Below are 19,793 nucleotides of genomic sequence, written 5' to 3'. Positions count from 1 at the left end.
ATTCCTTAACTTAGATAATTTTAGCAGAAAACATACAAAATGCCTAATAGTCAAAACAGAGTGCAGTGAAGCAAGTTCTGAGATATCATTCCATATTAAAGCATTTAGATTTCAAATACATTTAAGATTATGGAAAAACTTTTTAAAGAAAAATGACAACATAAAGAAGGTACTTGTTTGTATTTCGCACTACACATGAATCCAATGAAATGTCTTTGCTTTATTCAATAATCCAGCTTGCTGGTCCAAGAGTGATACAATAGCTTACAGTCTTTGATCAAGAAAACTATAGAAATGTCTAAGAATCCACACTACATACTTCGAATTGTGAAGTATTTATACAAAAACTTATTACAAAATATCTCAAAACAACTTGAGATTTAATCTAGGAAATACAAATATCTTCTTGCAAGAAGATAGAGACAACTAATGAACTGTTTCATGTTGTCCCTTTTATTAAGGTTGTGCTAGCCTTTATTGTTGAAGTGTTAGCCTTTTAATCTGGCTTGCAGTTGTGGAGTTTCATGTTGGAGTCTTCTTTACTTTCATCTTTCAACTGATACTCTTTAACTCTGATACTCTTTGACCCTGTTGCCCTGTTTTCACCTGTTTTACCTGGCTGCCTTCATTTTTACTGTATAGTAAATTTCTGTTGTACATTTATCACAGTAAATATGTCATTTTCTCCCACCATTCAACATATGGTAATTTCATATTCACCATTCTCCTGTAGATTTCATCAGCCTCAGTGTACTTTGCAAAATTTGGCTTGGTGAGGAACAAATGTTTTACCTCATGCTCAAGGAAAAACAAGTTTTCAAAGGTGTCATATAATACTTTGCCTGTTGGCAGGGCCTTTATGGATGAAGAACTGGCCTGTCCCTTAGCCAATTTTATGAGTCTATCACATAGTCCAACTATGTCATTAGTTTATCATTGATGACCATAGGACTGGGCAAACCTTTCTCCCTCAAATATTGGAATTTAGCCATGAACCTATGAATGACTACTTGCATATTGTGGCGATTTTCTTCCAAATTAAGCATAAGGTTCCTTTTGGAAAGGACCTTCCTTATTTATAAATTGGCAGCAGTCCTATCTTCTATATTTATCTCTTGGCGCTCATATCTATTCTTGCTGTTGAGGAAGTGGATGAGTCTATTTGCATCCTTTGGCTTATTTCCCAACTCTTCCTTCACTTTTTGGATAGCTTCTGTAGCTATCTTTACCAGCTCTGTTTGTTCAAAAATTACTTGGATTGATGGCCAAATATCATTGACAGAGTCAATGATATTGGCCCACAGCATTTCTTTGGTTTGTAAAAGTGGTTTCTCTAGTGTTAAATCCTTTTCTAGGATTTTGATTCTCTCACCCATTCTTTGGGACCTTTGTGTTTTTTCTTTCTGCTTCAGTTGGGCAAGTCTGCAGTCTGTTTCCAAACTTGCAACCTTTTCTCTTAACTTGTTCATTTCAGTAGCCTGGATAGACATCTCTTCCATGGCTTTGACAAGTTCTGCTGCTTTCTCTCCTGATGCACCTGCTGCTGATGTAGACTCTGTAGTTGCTGGCAATGTTTTTGCAAGTGGAGCTGTAGGCGCCAAAGATGCTGCTAGTGTGGATGGCACTGTTGTACAGACTGGGAGGATAACATTTGTCGAGGAGGTGGCCACATCTACCTATTTTAATTGGATCAAAGCATCCAATCCCTTTTTAGTTTCTTTAAGTTGGTCATTCAATTTCAAGACCAAGTCCATTAGTTCTTCATGCCCCTGTTGGGCTTCTAGGACTTCCAATGTTTGTGGATGTTGTAGTTGAGGTATTTTTAGTTGTTTCTTTAATGCAACTATGTCATCATTCTTCTTTTAGATAAGTTGTTCTATGGCTTTTATATCCTTGGGATCGTGTCCCAATTCAATTACTATGTCCTATAAGGACTTGATCCTTGTGTCCTTGGCCTGTGAGGATGCATTCTCCAACTGGAATTGTGTTGAGATGTTGTTCAGGGAGTTCTATAGCTGATGGGCAGCTACGGCTTTACCTGTCAGGGTGGAGTATATCATCTCTCCAGCCTGTTTGTGTAGCTCAATCTGGTCTATGGGATGGATATCCCTTGCCAACACTTCGAAATCTACCCTTTTGAAATATGATGCTATCTTTGGTTGTTGGGCTGTAGGCTTCATAAAGGTCATCTGCAGCTTCCCCTATTTAATGTCAAAGGTTGACATTAGCCTTGTTTGATTGGTAGGAGTTAGCTTAATATATTGTGCATACGTTTGGGCCTTAAGCCTCACATTCCTAGCCTTGATTTCTTTATACCTTTCCTTGATATCTTGGTCTTTGTCAGTGAGCATTCTGAAAGAAGACACTTCAACACTGAGCTTCCTTTCCAACATCTGAGTTTGTGATGTGGAAGTCTCTTGCCTGCCTCCAGATGGAGTGGTAGGCCTACTTCTTTTTGATCCTGTATTAATGACCTCAGCAGAGTCTTCAGTATATTATTGCTCGGAGGCTGGATTTAGCCTTTGCCTCTTGTTTGATTCTTGCTGCAAATCAAAGGTGGCCATTCCTGAAGTGGAAGGGTCTTCTTTGTTTCTTTTTGGTATCTTCTCCTCATTCTGAGGAGTCTGCATGACTGGAGGGGTGCTCATGGTAGTCTCTGGTCTTTCTGGTACCTGCAGAAAAGAGTTGTCATCAAGCTACTTTTTTAAATCAATAAGAGCATTCTCAACTTCTGTTCTGGTGCTCTCCTGGTCTACTAGGGTACCTTCCACACATTTTGTTTGATTTTCATAAGCTTCTATCTCAGGTATGGGATGGTGAATGAAAGGTCCTAGCTTAACCTTTTGTCTCTTCTTTGTGATGAATTCCAAAGGATCATATCTCCAAACAAAACTTCTTCGGAATTTCATATTTTGTAACATCAAGTCTTCCTCTTGGCTAGCCTCTCTAGAGTTGCATATGAAGGGGCCTAGTTGGTCTTTTATTTTGAAATTGGCCTTCCTCTTGGTATTGACAAAGTTTATTTCATCTGCATTGAGCATTTGCCTATAGTATTCTAATGCAAACAACCTCATTGGGAGGTATCTTGGTAGCTTGTATGGTACCAACATGCAACCATAAATCCTGATTTCTGTATGGTTCTGGTAAAGGTACTAGTCACCAACTTTGGTCTGTTCAGATAATTGGAGGAATCTCTTTATTTTTGGACCGATTCTTGGAGGAGGGCTTCTAGTCAACACTGTCATGACTGGGTGTACAAATAAATCATTAACATCAGAGTAAGAGTACGGAGACTGGCTTTGGTGGATCAATGGGGTCCAAAAAATGACTGACCTGGGCTAACCCTTGGTGTCGAGATTTTGAAGGGTGAATGGGAACTTCTTTGATTGATAATATAAGAACATATGGTATAAAACTGAGGAGTACTTGAAAACCCTTTCATTTCCCATTCTTGTGAACTACATTTCGTCAGCTATGAATGTGGAAAAGTCATAAATGGTTGCAGGAGGTTGACCTGGGGTATAGATAGACATGAAAGCCAGGATAATTTCATCAATGTACTAACTCGTGGAGTAACCCAAAACACAAGATATCATGGCTACAATATTGCGGCCGCAAGGGGAAAATATAGTTGCTACATATGGAGGGGGGTCTTTAGGGATGTGCTTCTCTTCTATGATGAAGGTTTGGAGCAATAGGGCCAATTTTGTAGAGCTGAATTTGGGATATAAGTCCAACAGGTCTCCAATTGAGAGGGGGGTTAGGTTTGGCCCTGGTTGGAGTTGCATCATCTCATTGATGGACCAATTAGTGATGGTGAAAAGGACCTTCTGGTCATGAGACATGATGGTTATGTGACTGGGGACGTAGCAAGCATAGCACATATGCACAATTTCAGGAAAAATGCGGACTTGGGGTAACTGATACTTGGGCAAATTTGATTCCAAAATGCCAATTTCATCAGCATGGTTCAAGAACTTGTCCCTACTTTGGCAATGTACTTTTAGCAGGATCTCTATGACAGTGGTATCTTTTATCTGGAAGTCTCTGTCAGCCAGGCGAAGGTGGTCCAGGTCTAAATGGGGTGTAGTGATTGGTCTCGCATCCATTGCAATTGGGGCAGCCATACTCAGTTCTTGTGGATTTGGGTGTGGGGGGTGATTTAGAGTTTTTAGGGAAACGAAGATTTTGTAGTGGTTTATGGCTCACAGAGTTAAAAATTTAAGTAAATTTGATCTTTTTGCTCAATTAACAGTGTCAAAGAGGATGATATGACTTGCAATTTTACAATGGAGTTGGAATTTCACGGTTAAATACCTCGAATTGGGGGGAATTGACTGTAAATGGTGGTTGAAGGTGGCTCCAAAGTTTCGTACAGTACTGGTATGGACTGGTGAATGAGTTGGACTGTCTACAACGTCTGTGGAGCAATGGTGGAGGTTTGTGAGTAATTCGACTGTTTGCAGGGGTTGCAATGACTTTTTAAATTCTCAAAGGCAAAATGCGTGAAAAGAGTGGTAAACGGGCCTTTATATGGAAAACGGTTAATTTTTGCAGGTTTCATTATTTGATGAACAGTGCCGGTTTTTGGTTAAAAAAAGGGGCAATGGTTTTGGGAGAGCCATTGCATCGCTTTTGTTGCGCCGGCAGTATTCGGGAGGGGTCGCCCATTTCCATTTAGTGCTTGACACGTAGCGTCGGGGGCTAGGGGAGAAATCGCTTTATCGAGCGGGTAAAAGGCGGATGTCGAGTTGGCCCGATATGCTTGTGGGGCGTTGGATGTGGAGGAGGGACGATCGACGGTGATCGAGAGATGGGAGTTGCGCGAGGGTGAATGATGTGATTTGATGGGGGGATCAAGGACTTAATCATCAACGATATGAGATTAATTTAGAGCTAATCTCATCGAGGAAATTTTAACACAAGATTAAGGACTAAGGGTGGGTTTTTTCTTTAAGTTTTTTCGGGATAAGGGGTAGTAACATAGTTTATAAAATAAACTAAGGGGTGGGACTATTTTATATAAGGGGGTTAAATATATACAGGGTAGTGGGTTTTTCGGGAATTTTATATATTTAATTAAAAAAGTTAATATGAAGTGAAATGAGCGGAAGGGGCATTGTGCCTAGGTGTATGAAATGTTGTGTATTTTCCATATACCTAGTACTTAGTATAAACGTATTTGGTGGATTTTTTTGTACATAAAACATGTTTATAAAGGGGTTTTCGTAGGAGAAAGAGCTTAACCTTAGGAAACGGCGTTTTGTCAGGGGGATGAATTAATTATGATGAAATTTAACACCTTTCCTTCTTAAGTCATCAAATCGAGGGTCCAGTCCCACCAGAAGTCAGAGAAATGTTTCGAGCCTTTTTGACTTAAGAATTATAGGTATTAATATTTTCCTTATGGAAAGGGAGTTAGTGAGTGTCATGGGGGTTAAAATGAATGAGGGGATGTTAAGTAAACCAAATTGTGAACCATTGCCTTTGTTTTGTTTACCACTTATGCATATTTAAATGATGCATTTGGAATAATGACATAAGTGCTTTCTGTATCAATTTCATGACATTTCTGCTACCTTTTTACTACTTACCCACTTACTCATCCTACCATTTTTTCTTCAGTTTATTTGGGTGCATTTAGGCTAGGAAACCCTTATCAATCTTTCTTTTCTTTACAAAATAAATTATCTAAGTCTAACACTATATCCTCCAAGGGCTCAGATTAAACTGATGAGCTCCTTTTATTCACTCTACCTATCTAATGATCTGCCAAAATTACATTGTTTGGTCAGATTTATTCACTACCTATGAAACATAAAATTCAAAGCATGAAATAGCTAAGTTTAAACATTTTGACTATTCATGGATTGTGGCATAAGTAACAAGCTTCACACAATCATTTATTATGCATAACAAGTAAATAGTAGTGGAATTTTGACTTGCACACTTTCTTGGTCTCTTTTGTCTTTTGGGGTTCATATATTTCATTTTTTGACCTATTTTCATTCTTTTTGTCCTTTGATTTTTCTTTTAGGACATACCCTCTTTACATTTTTTTTTAATTTTTTAATATGGAAAACTTTGCAGAAAGAAAAGGTATGTACCATATTACAAGGCTTAACCTTAGTCAATCAAAATTATGATTCTTATTGGTATAGGGACCTAACAGTGGCTCCACTTGGGGATGGCATTTCCTGGTGAAATGTCAAGAACTTTGTAGATCAATAGCCTTTGAATTGTTGTTGATGTTACCTTGCAAAATTATCCTCTATGCCTCTGCATTATTGATACTTATGATAGTGAATCTTTAAAGCTCAGGGCCTTCTCTTTGGGCTTCAACTTCAATGACCACCATCCAATCCAAACTAAACTTTTTGAAGAAAAATGAAATATGTACAATGGAAAGTAAAAATCGGTAGTTAGGTTCAAAATAGTGTTTGAGCATTCGACCATTCACTGGTCCACCTTCTGCTTCTGTACCATCCATTTCTCCTAGGAAGAACACATTATTACCTCTGAAAGCATAAATGGAACATGGGCCTTTCCATAGGAAATCGAATTTACCATGTTTACCTTTATCTTCCCTCCTTGAATCCCATTTTAGGACTTTGTCACCAAGGTAGAAATCCTCAGCCTTGGTTCTCTTGTCAAAAATCTTTTTAATTCTTTCCTGCACAACCTGAGATCTGATATATACTTCTTCCCTAGTTTGTTGAAGATGTATTGTTTGGTTGATTCTTCTTTGGATACTATTTGGTTCAACCTGCAACTCTTGAAGCAGCTTCATCACTGGTGTTCCCAAGGAGGATGGAAAGACAACTTCCATCCCATAAACTAGTTGGTAGGGAGAGGTACCAATTGATTTCTTTGTGGTTAGTCTGTTTGCCCATAAGGCATTGACCAACTTTTTGTTCCATGTTTTCTTATTACCCTCTAACAAATTTTTGATGATGTTCACCAAACTTTTGTTTGAGGATTCTGCTAGTCCATTTCCTTAAGGATAATAGGCTGTTGAATGGCCCAGGGTTATATGATACTTATTGCAGAACTCTATCATTCTTTTGGATTTTAAGGCTGTTGCATTATCAGTAATGAGCTTAGTTGGACATCCAAATCTTGATAGAATGTTGGTTTCAAGGAAGGTTATGATAATGGTGTTAGTGGCTTGCCTTGAAGGTATGGCCTCTATCCATTTGGTGAAATAGTTTGTGGTAGTGAGGATCCATTTGTGTTGGGCAGAGGAAGGTGGGTGAATTTCACCAATGAAGTCTACACCCCATTGTTGGAAAGGTGTTCTAGCAGAGATTGGCTTGAGGGGTAATGGTAGAAGCTTTTTCTTTCCCTAAAAAATTTGACGTTTGTGACAGGAGGTCACGTATTTCTTTACATCAGAAAACAAGGCAGACCAGTAGAAACCGGCTCTAAGAATTTTATCAGCGGTGGTTTTCCAGTGAAAGTGTCCTCCACAGTCACCTGCATGAAACTCTTGCAATACTTTGTTAGATTCATCTTTTAATAAATAGTTGAGAAGAATACCTTCATGATTTCTCCAAAACAAAGCATTGTCTAATATACAAAATTTTAAGGACTTCATCTTCAAAAATATGATTTTGGTCTTATATAATTCAGGAGGAGCTTGTAAATTTTGTAAGGCATAAATGATATAAGCATACCATGGTGATTCAATAAAGGCCTAGTTGATTAATGGAGTCACCATCTCCTCTTCATTATTTATTTGTGTAATAAAGTTTGTATCCAGGGCCTGACAGTTTGATTCAACCATGAGCTTGGCTAAACCTTGGCCCTTGATTAACTCAGTTGGTTTGATTTCTATGTCATATTCTAAAATAGTAGCAATCCATTTTACCCTCTTTCCATCTGGACCACATTGAGTTAGGATGTCTTTGACTACTGAATTGGGAACATAGGCTACTGTATGAGAGTATAAAATGTATACCCTTAAGTCTTTGATAGATTTGACCAAAGAAAAAGCTTGTTTTTCCATTATGTTGTATTTTAAGGGAGCATCTCTCAGGCCCTTGCTGAAGAAAGAAATAGGTTGTTCATAGCCCTGGTCATTTTTCTGCAGTAAAACTGCAACAATTGTGTGCTCAGAAGCAAAGGAAAATAAGATGAAATCTTTGTCAAATTTTACACTGATCAAAACTGGTGTTCTAGTTAAGGCTAGTTTAATGTCTTCAAAGGATTTCTTGGCCTCAATAGTCCATTTTATGGTCGAATCTTTTTTCAACATATTTTTCAGTGATATAATTAATTCTGCTAGATTAGAAATAAATCTTCTAAGAAAGTTAATTTTCCCTAAGAAATCTTGTAATTCTCTAATGTTCCTTGGATGTTGTATTTGTAAGATGGCTTCTATTCTTGCAGGGTCTATTCGGATACCATCTTTTGAAATTATATGACCTAGTAACTTTCCTTCTTCTAACCCAAACAAAGACTTCTTGGGGTTTAAAGAAATTCCATATTTCCTGCATTTAATAAAAACCTGCCTTAGATGATCCAAATGTTGGCAATTAGATTTTGAAAATACAGTAATGTCATCTAGATATATTACAAGGAAATCATGAATTTCTTTGGCAAAGGCTATATCCATAGCCCTTTGGAAAGTGTCCCCTGCATTCATTAGTCCAAAAGGCATTTTCACATACATAAACGTGCCCCAAGGAGTAGTGAAGGTAGTCTTGGCTTGATCATCAGGATGAACTAAGATTTGATTGTAACCAAAAACCCATCCAATAATGAGATTCTGGTTGATCCAACTACCCTTTGCAAAATATGATCCATTTTGGGGGAGAGGGTAATTGTCTTTGAGTGATAGTTTGTTGAGGTTCCTAAGGTCCACACAAGTATGATCTCACCAGTTTTCTTTCTAATTGGCACCAGGTTTGAAACCCAATCAGAAAATTTGATTGATGCAATTATCTTAGCATCATACATTCTCTAAATTTACTTTTCAATTGAAGGTAATAGGACATGATTTATCCTTCTAAGTTTTTGTCTAAAAGGTTTTTTGTTTTCTTTTACAGGGATTGTGTGTTGTATGATGTTGGTGTCATAGGATTTGAGGTCCTCATAACTCCAAGCAAAGACATCCTAAAATTATTTTAATAACTCAATGTATTTAGTCTTTCAGTGGGAGGTGATGATTTAGAAAGTTTGATCAATTTTGGATTTTCATCAGTGCCTATATTACACTCCTCCATATCAAATTTCAAAGGTTCCATTTTAGGCTTTCTAGGAACATCATTAGAATCAAACAAGTCTTCTAAAGGGGTTAATCCATTAGGTAAGAAATTGTCTTTGAGATTGATTACTTCAGTGTCTTCATTAATTATTTCATCAATCTCAACTTTCTCTAGGTTTTCTACATCTGATTTTGTAAATTTATTGGAATGAAATCTATCTATCTCTTCACCTTCTATCTCGTTTATTTATATTTTATCTTCAGTGTTAGGATCTATTGATGTGCCAGTATCTATATTTCTATTTACAAATTCTTGTTCTGAGATTAAAATGTTGTTTATTTGTTTATCATCAGCAAATTTTTGATAGTTCTTCAAATTATCTGGAATTGCAGGCCTGTGCCTTACTTCAGTAGTGTATTAATAGTTAGGCTAAAAGGGTAACTTTCAGGTGCTAGCAAACATTGCTAAACTATGAGCCTGCATATTATGTTTTCTAGGAATTAAAACAACTTTGGTTTCTAAGAAAGTGTTTAGTATTTCTACAATGGTTCCTCTGTAACAACTTAATATAGGGTCTTTGGTCATATATACAACATTAATTTGTTTGATCATTAATTCAGAGTCTCCCATGACATAAAATCTTATAGCTCCTAGCTTCCTAACTAATTTAAAACCTACAATTAGTGCTTCGTACTCGGCCATATTGTTAGTACATTTAAAATTTAGTTTGTATGCATGGCCTTTTGAGTAATCATTCTCTAGATTGTATATCCAAACTCCTGCTCCTGCTCCAAACTTATTGACCGGCCCATCAAACTCAAGATGCCACAATATCTCATGTTCATAATTAGCATCATCTATTTCCACCAACTTTTCCTCATCTTGAATACCTTGTTTAGTGGAAAGTTCTAAAGTTTGGATAGTTTCCTCTTGTTTTGAAATTGCAATTTCTTTTGGTTTTGTATCAACACTGTCTAAAAGGGTTCCTTGTGTTTGATCATTATTATACAAAATAAAAGAATCAATGTCTAAATGTACATAGTAGATAGGAAAGTTTTGAGGCCGATCCTGGCTACTCACCATGTATTTCATTAAAGTTTCTCGGTACAACTTCTTGGGTTGTCCAAAAATAGAAATTATTGCATATGACATATCAAGTTGTAGAGATCCCTGAAGTTTGGCTCCCCATGATCTGGATAACAACATGCCATACTTCGGTGGGATGTCAAAAACCACAATATCCATAAGGATGCTCTTGGCAAGATATTGAACTAAGGTGACACAGAGGTCTTTAATCAACCCCAGACACTTTACTTGACTTGAGTCAAATGAAAATAAGTCCTTGTAAGGTCTTGTAATGTCTAGGTTCATTTTTTCCATTATTGATTTGGGCATTAAGTTGTGGGAGGCTCCAGAATCCAACATTGCATTATGAATAATTTTGTCATGGATGCTAAGGCTAATGTAGAAAGGTGGTATTCCTCCTTCTAGTGGTTTTCCATTAACATCTGGACCAAATATAAGCTCTGGTTGGTCATCAAACATGTTAACAGAGTCCTCATTTTCAGCAATGTTTAGGGTCTAGTTTATCTGTGTTTTGTAGGTTTCGTTCTTGATTAATTTTGTTAAAGGGACTGAAATATTTAACTTAGCTACCTATGACCCCAAATTAAATGGCAAAGGGGCTTTCTCTGCTTGATGGTTTTGAGTTTTCACCGTAGGGATTTGAATGGGATGGTTTTATTTTACTTTATTGGGGACCTCTTGTTGTGAATTTTCCAATCTAGTATTTTGAGGTGTGTCCACTAGTTTTTTTGGGGGAATTGAAGTAGAGGGTTGATCATCAAAAGGTTGATTAGGGGTTATATCTTCAATGGTAGGGCCAAAAGAGTTCTGATTTTAGCTAGGGAGAATCTGGAGGATTTTAGAAACCGGGGCTTCTTTGATTTTCTTAGGTTAAGTTGGCACTGTTTTCTTGGTTTGGTCAGGGATATCAGAATTCCTTTTACTCCTTAGGTTGTACTGCTTATGTACTTCAAAGATGGCAGAATCATAACCTTGTTTATAATCAAATGGCTCTCCAGACTGGATTTGCAATTGCTGCAACATATGTAATTCCTGATCATCTTGGGCCAGAAAATAAACACCTTCATCATCTAATCCCATCAGGTTAATGTATGTGTCTTGCTCTAGGTCTTCAGGATGGGATGCTTCTGCATAATTTTCTTGGAAAGGAGGTCTAACATTCTGATCAGGTCCATTTTTTCCAGTGTTTTGGTTTTGGTTTTGGTTTTTCCTAAAGTTTGGGTTTCTAACTGGAGGTGCCCGTTGATTATCCCACTGGGGTTTCCTCTCTATATTCTCTATTCTATCCATTAACTTTTCCATGCCTTTCGCCAAGCTATCTACTTTAATGTCAGAGGGTGAAGGCTCTTCTTTAGTTGAGCCTCTTCTTTCATTCCTAACTCTAGCTCTTTTAGCTAATAAATTAGCCTCTACACTTACTGCTACACTTTTCATATCTTCTAGGGTTGGGGGGTTTCTTTCCCTGAGATGGAATGCCATGTCTGTGTCAAAACCATTAGGGAACTTTATCAAAGCTAAGTCAGGTGGGGGTCTAAGATTAACTGGAATTGCATTATATATATTGTTAAATCTGGTGTAGTAATCTTGAACAGTCTCATTGGTTCCTCTCATAATATTTTCATATTCCAAAAGGATTTGAAGAGGATTCTTTTTCTTTTCCCATCTATTCAAAAATTGTTGTTGAAATACTTCTAAACTATCAATACTATTATCAGGCAGTGATCTAAACCATTTCCTAACATCACCAACTAAAGTCTGAGCGAATAATCTCATTTGGACATCCACAATATCAATTTCATGAAGTTCAAAGTAGTCTGTCATTTTATTAACATGGTGTTGTGCAGTGTAGTGTCCTATGCCATCAAATTGGACGATTTTACTCTGGTAGTCTATTGGCATGGCACCAAGTGGAGCAGGTAAGACAAGGGGATCATATCTATTTGCCATGGTTATAAGTTGGGAAGGGCTAAAATGCGGGGTTGAGGCACTGGAAGATGATGCAGTAGTGGAGGATGAACTTGGACTAAACCTGGGATATGATAGGTTGGTAAGGGAGTGAGGGTATGAATGGAGGTGGGGAATGGAGTTCAGATGTTGAAGGGAATAGTGGTGAATTAAGAGTAGTGGACAACTATTCAGAAAGCTTAGGGATCTTGGCAGTACTAAGGGATGATTGTGGTGAATTTAGAAGGTACTCATCAATTGATTTGTTGGCTTTTTGGACTTCGAGGTCTGCAATAAAATCTGGATCTATGATAGTGTCACAAATTTCACTTTCAGACTTTGATCTAAATAATGACAAATCAAATTTCTCATAAAAGGGAAGATCTTCTAAAAACAACCATTCATAAGGGCATGAATTAGCTTTAACTAAGGGTGTGTGACTAGCTGAAATTTCTTCTGTTTTGGATTTCCTTGAAATCAGGTTGAGATTATCAAATACTGGGGGAAGGTTTGGATTTGGGTTGGCCCTAGTATAATGAGTTTTCCTCGAAGCCAGAATTTCATAATTTTTTAAATTGTTTTCTTTTCGTGAGAAATAACTTCTAATAAATTACTTTAAGAGGCTCTAAATACAGAATTAAAAATTTCTTAAAGATTTCTTAGGACTCACGGTTGTCCCCAGTATGGTCACCACTATGTTATCATTCAAAAATTTCCTTAGAAGTTATCAGAAGAAGGGAAAGGCTGAGGTAACTACAAACTAATCTTTTAAGTATAGGCTCTAGCCAACCTATGACTCAGAGAGGGCTCTCTCTATATGTTTTAGCTTTGTTTGCTGAGATTTTAGGCTAGTTCTTAAAGTTCAGAGGGGTTTTGGATTTGTATTGGAAGTTGGATGGTGGAATCCTTAAACAGATGGATAGAATGGTGTCTCTGGATATTGGGATATGGAGTCAAAGCAGGGCAACAGAACTGGGATTAAATCATTAACGGGAGTGTTCAATGGGAAAGTGAGTAGAGTGACACACAGGTTTTCAAGTCGAATGTGTGAAGTGATCTTAACCAGGGTGAGAGGGCACTTAAGAATCCTCGAACTGGGACTAAAAGGAGGAATAGAGGATGATCATGAGCAAAGGGCAGTTAAGAATCCTTTACTGTAGACCAAAGGGAAACCATCTGAACTAAGGAGCAATCAAGAATTCCTTAGCTTAGATAATTTTAGCAGAAAACATACAAAATGCCTAATAGTCAAAACAAAGTGCAGTGAAGCAAGTTCTGAGATATCATTCCATATTAAAGCATTTAGATTTCAAATACATTTAAGATTATGGAAAAACTTTTTAAAGAAAAATGACAACACAAAGAAGGTACTTGTCTGTATTTCACACTATACATGAATCCAGTGAAATGTCTTTGCTTAATAATCCAGCTTACTGGTTCAAAAGTGATACAATAGCTTACAGTCTTTGATCAAGAAAACTATAGAAAATTCTAAGAATCCACACTACATACTTCGAATTGTGAAGTATTTATACAAAAACTTATTACAAAATATCTCAAAACAACTTGAGATTTAATCTAAGAAATACAAATATCTTCTTGCAAGAAGATAGAGACAGCTAATGAACTGTTTCATGTTGTCCCTTTTATTAAGGTTGTGCTGGCCTTTATTGTTGAAGTGTTAGCCTTTTAATCTGGCTTGCAGTTGTGGAGTTTCACGCTGGAGTCTTCTTTACTTTCATCTTTAAATTGATACTATTTAACTATGATACTCACAGTAAATCTTTTATTTTCTCCCACCATTCAGCATCTGGTAATTTCACATTCACCATTCTCCTGTAGATTTCATCAGCCTTAGTATAGTTTGCAAAATTTGGCTTGGTGAGGAACAAATGTTTTACCTCATGCTCAATAAAAAACAAGTTTTCAAAGGTGTCATACAATACTTTGCCTGTTGGCAGGGCTTTTATGGATGAAGAACTGGCCTGTTCCTTAGCCAATTTTCTGAGTCTATCACCATAGTCCAACTGTGTCATTAGTTTATCATTGATGACCATAGGACTGGGCAGACCTTTCTCCCTCAAAATCTGGAATTTAGCCATGAACCTATCAATGGCTACCTGCATATTGTGGCACTTTTCTTCCAAATTAAGCATAAGGTTCCTTTTGGAAAGGACCTTCCTTATTTCTAAAATGGCAGTAGTCCTATCTTCTATATTTAGCTCTTGGAGCTCATATCTGTTCTTGCTATTGAGGAAGTGGATGGATCTATTTTCATCCTGTGGCTTATTTCCCAACTCTTCCTTCACTTTCCGGATAGCTTCTGTACCTATCTTTACCAGCTCTGTTTGTTCAAAAATTACTTGGATTGATGGAAAAATATCATTGACAGAGTCAATGATATTGGCCCACAACATTTCTTTGGTTTGTAAAAGTGGTTTCTCCAGTGTTAAATCCTTTTATAGGATTTTGATTCCCTCACCCATTCTTTGGGCCCTTTATGTTTCTTCTTTCTTTTCAGTTGGGCAAGTCTGCAGTCTGTTTCCAAACTTGCAACCTTTTCTCTTAACTTGTTCATTTCAGTAGCCTGGATAGATATCTCTTCCATGGATTTGACAAGTTCTACTGCTTTCTCTCCTAATGCACCTACTACTAATGTAGACTCTGTTGTTGCTGGCAAGGTTGTTGCAAGTGGAGTTATAGGTGCCAAAGATGTTGCTAGTGTGGATGGCACTACTGTGGAGACTATGGGGATAACATTTATTGAGGAGGTGGCCACATCTGCCTGTTTTAATTGGATCAAAGCATCCAATTCCTTTTCATTTTCTTTAAGTTGGTCATTCAATTTCAAGGCCAAGTCCAATAGTTCTCCATGCCCCTGTTGGGCTTCTAGGACTTCCAATGTTTGTGGATGTTGTAGTTGAGGTATTTTTAGTTGTTTCTTTAATGCAGTTATGTCATCATTCTTCTTTTTGATAAGTTTTTCTGTGGCTTTTATATCCTTGGGATTGTGTCCCAATTCAATTACTAAGTCCTCTAAGGAATTGATCCTTGTGTCCTTGGCCTGTGAGGAGGCCTTCTCCAACTGGAATTGTGCTGAGATGTTGTTCAGGGAGTTCTGTAGCTGATGGACAGCTATGGCTTTACCTGTCAGGGTGGAGTATATCATCTCTCCAGCTGTGTAGCTCAATCTGGTTTATGGGATGGATATCCCTTGCCAACACTTCGAAATCTACCCTTTTGAAATTTAATGTTGTCTTTGGTTGCTGGGTTGTAGGCTTCATAAAGGTCATCTGCAGCTTCCCCTCTTTAATGTCAAAGGCTTACATTAGCCTTGTTTGATTGGTAGGAGTTAACTTCAGATATTGTGCATATGTTTGGGTCTTAAGCCTCACATTCCTAGCCTTGATTTATTTATACCTTTCATTGATATCTTGGTCTTTGTCAGCGGGCATTATGAAAGAAGACACTTAAACATTGAGCTGCCTTTCCAACATCTAAGTTTGTGATGTGGAAGGCTCTTGCCTGCCTCCAGATGGAGTGGCAGGCGTACTCCTTTTTTCTCCTGTATTAGTGACCTTAGCTGAGTCTTCAGTATATTCTTGCTCAGAGGCTGGATTTAGCCTTTGCCTCTTGTTTGATTCTTGCTGCAAATCAGAGGTGGCCATTCTTGAAGTGGAAGGCCCTTCTCTGTTTCTTTTTGGGATCTTCTCCTCATTCTGAGGAGTCTGCATGACTGGAGGGGTGCTCATGGTAGTCTCTAGTCTTTCTGGTACCTTCAAAAAAGAGTTGTCATCAAGCTACTTTTCTAAATCAATAAGAGCATTCTCAACATCTATTCTGGTGTTGTCCTGGTCTACTAGGGTACCTTCCACCCATTCTGTTTGATTTGCATAAGCTTCTATCTCAAGTATGGGATGGTGAATGAAAGGTCCTAGCTTGACCCTTTGTCTCTTCTTTGTGGTGAATTCCAAAGGATCATATCTCCACACAAAACTTCTTTGGAATTTCATATTCTGTAATATCAAGTCCGCCTCTTGGCCAGCCTCTCTAGAGTTGCATATGAAGGGGCCTAGTTGGTCTTTCATTTTGAAATTGGCCTTCTTCTTGGTAGTGACAAAGTTTATTTTATCTGCATTGATAATTTGCTTATAATATTCTAATGCAAACAACCTCATTGGGAGGTATCTTGGTAGCTTGTATGGTGCCAACATGCAACCATAAATCCTGATTTCTGTATGGTTCTGGTAAAGGTACCAATAACCAACTTTGGTCTGTTTAGATAATTGGAGGACTCTCTTTATTTCTAGATTGATTCTTGGAGGAGGGATTTTAGTCAACATTGTCATGATTGTGTGTACAAATAAATCAATAAAATCAGAGTAAGAGTACGAAGACTGGTATTGGTGGATCAATGGGGTCCAAAAAATGACTAACTTGGGCTGACCCTTGGTGTCCAGCTTTTGAAGGGTGAATGGGAACTTCTCTGATTGATAATATAAGAACATATGGTATAAAACTGAGGAGTACTTGAAAACCATTTCATTTCCCATTCTTATGAACTTCTCATGCATTTTGTCAGCTATGAATGTGGCAAAGTCATAAATGGTTGCAGGAGGTTGTCCTGGGGTATAGATAGACATGAAAGCCAGGATAATTTCATCAATGTACTCACTTGTGGAGTAACCCAAAACACAAGATATCATGGCTACAATATTTTAGCCCCAAGGGGAAAATATAGCTGCTACATATGGAGGGGGGTCTTTAGGGATGTGCTTCTCTTCTATGATGAAGGTTTGGAGCAATTGGGCCAATTTTGCAGAGCTAAGTTTGGGATATAAGTCCAACAGGTCTCCAATTGAGAGGGGGGTTAGGTTTGGCCGTGGTTGGAGCTGCATCATCTCATTGATGGACTCAATAGTGATGGTGAAAAGGACCTTCTAGTCATGAGACATGATGGTTATGTGACTGGGGACGTAGCAAGAATAGCACATATGTACAATTTCAGGAAAAATGTGGACTTGGGGGACCTGATACTGGGAAAATTTGACTCCCAAAGGCCAATTTCATCAGCATGGTTCAGGAACTTGTCCCTACTTTGGAAATGTGCTTTGAGCAGGAGCTCTATAACAGTGGGGGGTGATTTAGAGTTTTTAGGGCAACGAAGGTTTTGCAGTGGTTTATGGCTCATAGTGTTAAAATTTAAGTAAATTTGATCTTTTTACTTAATTAACAGTGTCAAAGAGGGTGAATTGACTTGGAATTTTACAATGGAGTTGGAATTCCACAGTTAAATACCTTGAATTGGGCGGAATTGACTGCAAATGGTGGTTGAAGGCTGCTGCAGAGTTTTGTACGGTACTGTTACGAATTGGTGAACGAGCTGGACTATCTGCAGCGTCCGTGGAGCAATGGCGGAGGTTTATGAGTAATTCGATTGTTTGCAGGGGTCGCAATGACTTTTTGAATTCTTAAAGGAAAAATGCGTGAAAAGAGTGAAAAGAGTGGTAAACGAGCCTTTATAGGGAAAACAATTAATTTTGGCGGGTTTCACTATTTGATGAACAATGATGGTTTTCGGTTAAAAAAGGGGGCAGTGTTTTGGGAGAGCCATTGCACTGTTTTTGTGGCGTGGGCAATATTCGGGAGGGGTCGCCCGATTCCATTTAGTGCTTGACACGTAGCATTGGGGGCCAGGGGAATACCGCTTTATCGAGTGGGTAAAAGGCGGACGTCAGGCCGACCCGATATGCTTGTGTGGCGTTGGATGTGGAGGAGGGACGATCGACAATGATTGGGAGATGGGAGTTGTGCGGGGGTGAATGATGTGATTTTATGGGGGGCCCAGGGACTCAATCATTGGTGGTATGAGATTAGTTTAAAGCCTAATCTCATCAGGGACCTTTTAACATAGGATTAAGGGCTGAGGGCGGGTTTTTTTTTAAAGTTTTTTCGGGATAAGGGGTAGTAGCATAGTTTATAAAATAAACTAAGGGGTGGGACTATTTTATATAAGGGGGTTAAATATATACAGGGTAGTGGGTTTTTCGGGAATTTTATATATTTAATTAAAAATGTTAATATGAAGTGAAATGTGCGGAAGGGGCATTGTGCCTATGTGTATGAAATGTTGTGTATTTTCCATATACCTAGTACTTAAGATAAATGTATTTGGTGGGTTTTTTTGTTTTTATTAAGGGGTTTTCCTAGGAAAAAGATCTTAACCTTAGGAAAAGGGGTTTTGTGAGGGGGATGAATGAATTATGATGAAATTTAACACGTTTCCTTCTTAAGTCATCAAGCCGAGGGTCCGGTCCCACCAGAAATCAGAGAAATGATCTGAGCCTTTTTGACATAAGAACTATAGGTATTAATATTTTGCTTATGGAAGGGGATTTAGTGAGTTTCATGGGGGTTAAAATGAATGAGGGGATGTTAAGTAAACCAAATTGTGAACCATTGCCTTTGTTTTGTTTACCACTTATGCATATTTAAATGATGCATTTGGAATAATGACATAAGTGCTTTCTGTATCAATTTCATGACAATTTTGCAACCTTTCTACTACTTACCCACTTACTCATCCTACCATTTTTTCTTCACTTTATTTGGGTGCATTTAGGCTAGCAAACCCTTATCAATCTTTTCTTTTCTTTACAAAATAAACTATCTAAGTCTAACACTATATCCTCCAAGGGCTCAAATTAAACTGATGAGCTCCTTTTATTCACTCTACCTATCTAATGATCTGCCAAGATTACACTGTTTGGTCAGATTTATTCACTACCTATGAAACATAAAATTCAAAGCATGAAATAGCCAAGTTTAAACATTTTGACTATTCATGGATTGTGGCATAAGTAACAAGCTGCACACAATCATTTATTATGCATAAAAAGTAAATAGTAGTGGCATTTTGACTTGCACACTTTCCTGGTCTCTTTTGTCTTTTGGGGTTCATATATTTCATTTTTTTGACCTATTTTCATTCTTTTTGTCCTTTGATTATTCTTTTAGGACATACCCTCTTTACATTTTTTTAATTTTTTAATATGGAAAACATTTTCAAAAAGCAAAGGTATGTACCATAATACAGGCTTAACCTTAGTCAATCAAAATTATGATTCCTATTGGTATTGGAACCTAACAGATACCTCGTGGCAATTTGATGTGCCACTTAGTTGCAACATCTGTGAGAGTTCTTTGAAAGAGTCGAAGATGGATGGAATCATCGACATACAAATTGGAGGAGCACCAGAGGTGATATGTCATCACGTGGGCTTTTGGATCCTCTTTCACTTTTCCATCGAATTTGGGGCAATCACTTGGAATCTTTGTCAGAACTGGAGGCCAGCAAGGCGAATGAAGAATGGGATCATTCGTGAGCCTTGAGACACTGGGCAGCTCCAACGTAGCCAAGAAAGGAAATTGCACATTAAACGGAATATAGGGCCTTTAAGGAGACCCAAAATGTGGAGTCCATCCTTGTTGGTAAGGGTTTTTCCCCCACAGTGGAGGATTTTGTCCATATGGAATCTGGTTTTGTCACCACTG

Source organism: Pinus tabuliformis, chromosome 6, assembly GCF_031772625.1.
Source record: "Pinus tabuliformis cultivar Carrire ecotype Pingquan chromosome 6, CPIR1, whole genome shotgun sequence".
NCBI classification, from domain to species: domain Eukaryota; kingdom Viridiplantae; phylum Streptophyta; class Pinopsida; order Pinales; family Pinaceae; genus Pinus; species Pinus tabuliformis.
The sequence above is the reverse complement of the archived record's forward strand: the minus strand, read 5'-3'. Positions refer to the sequence as shown.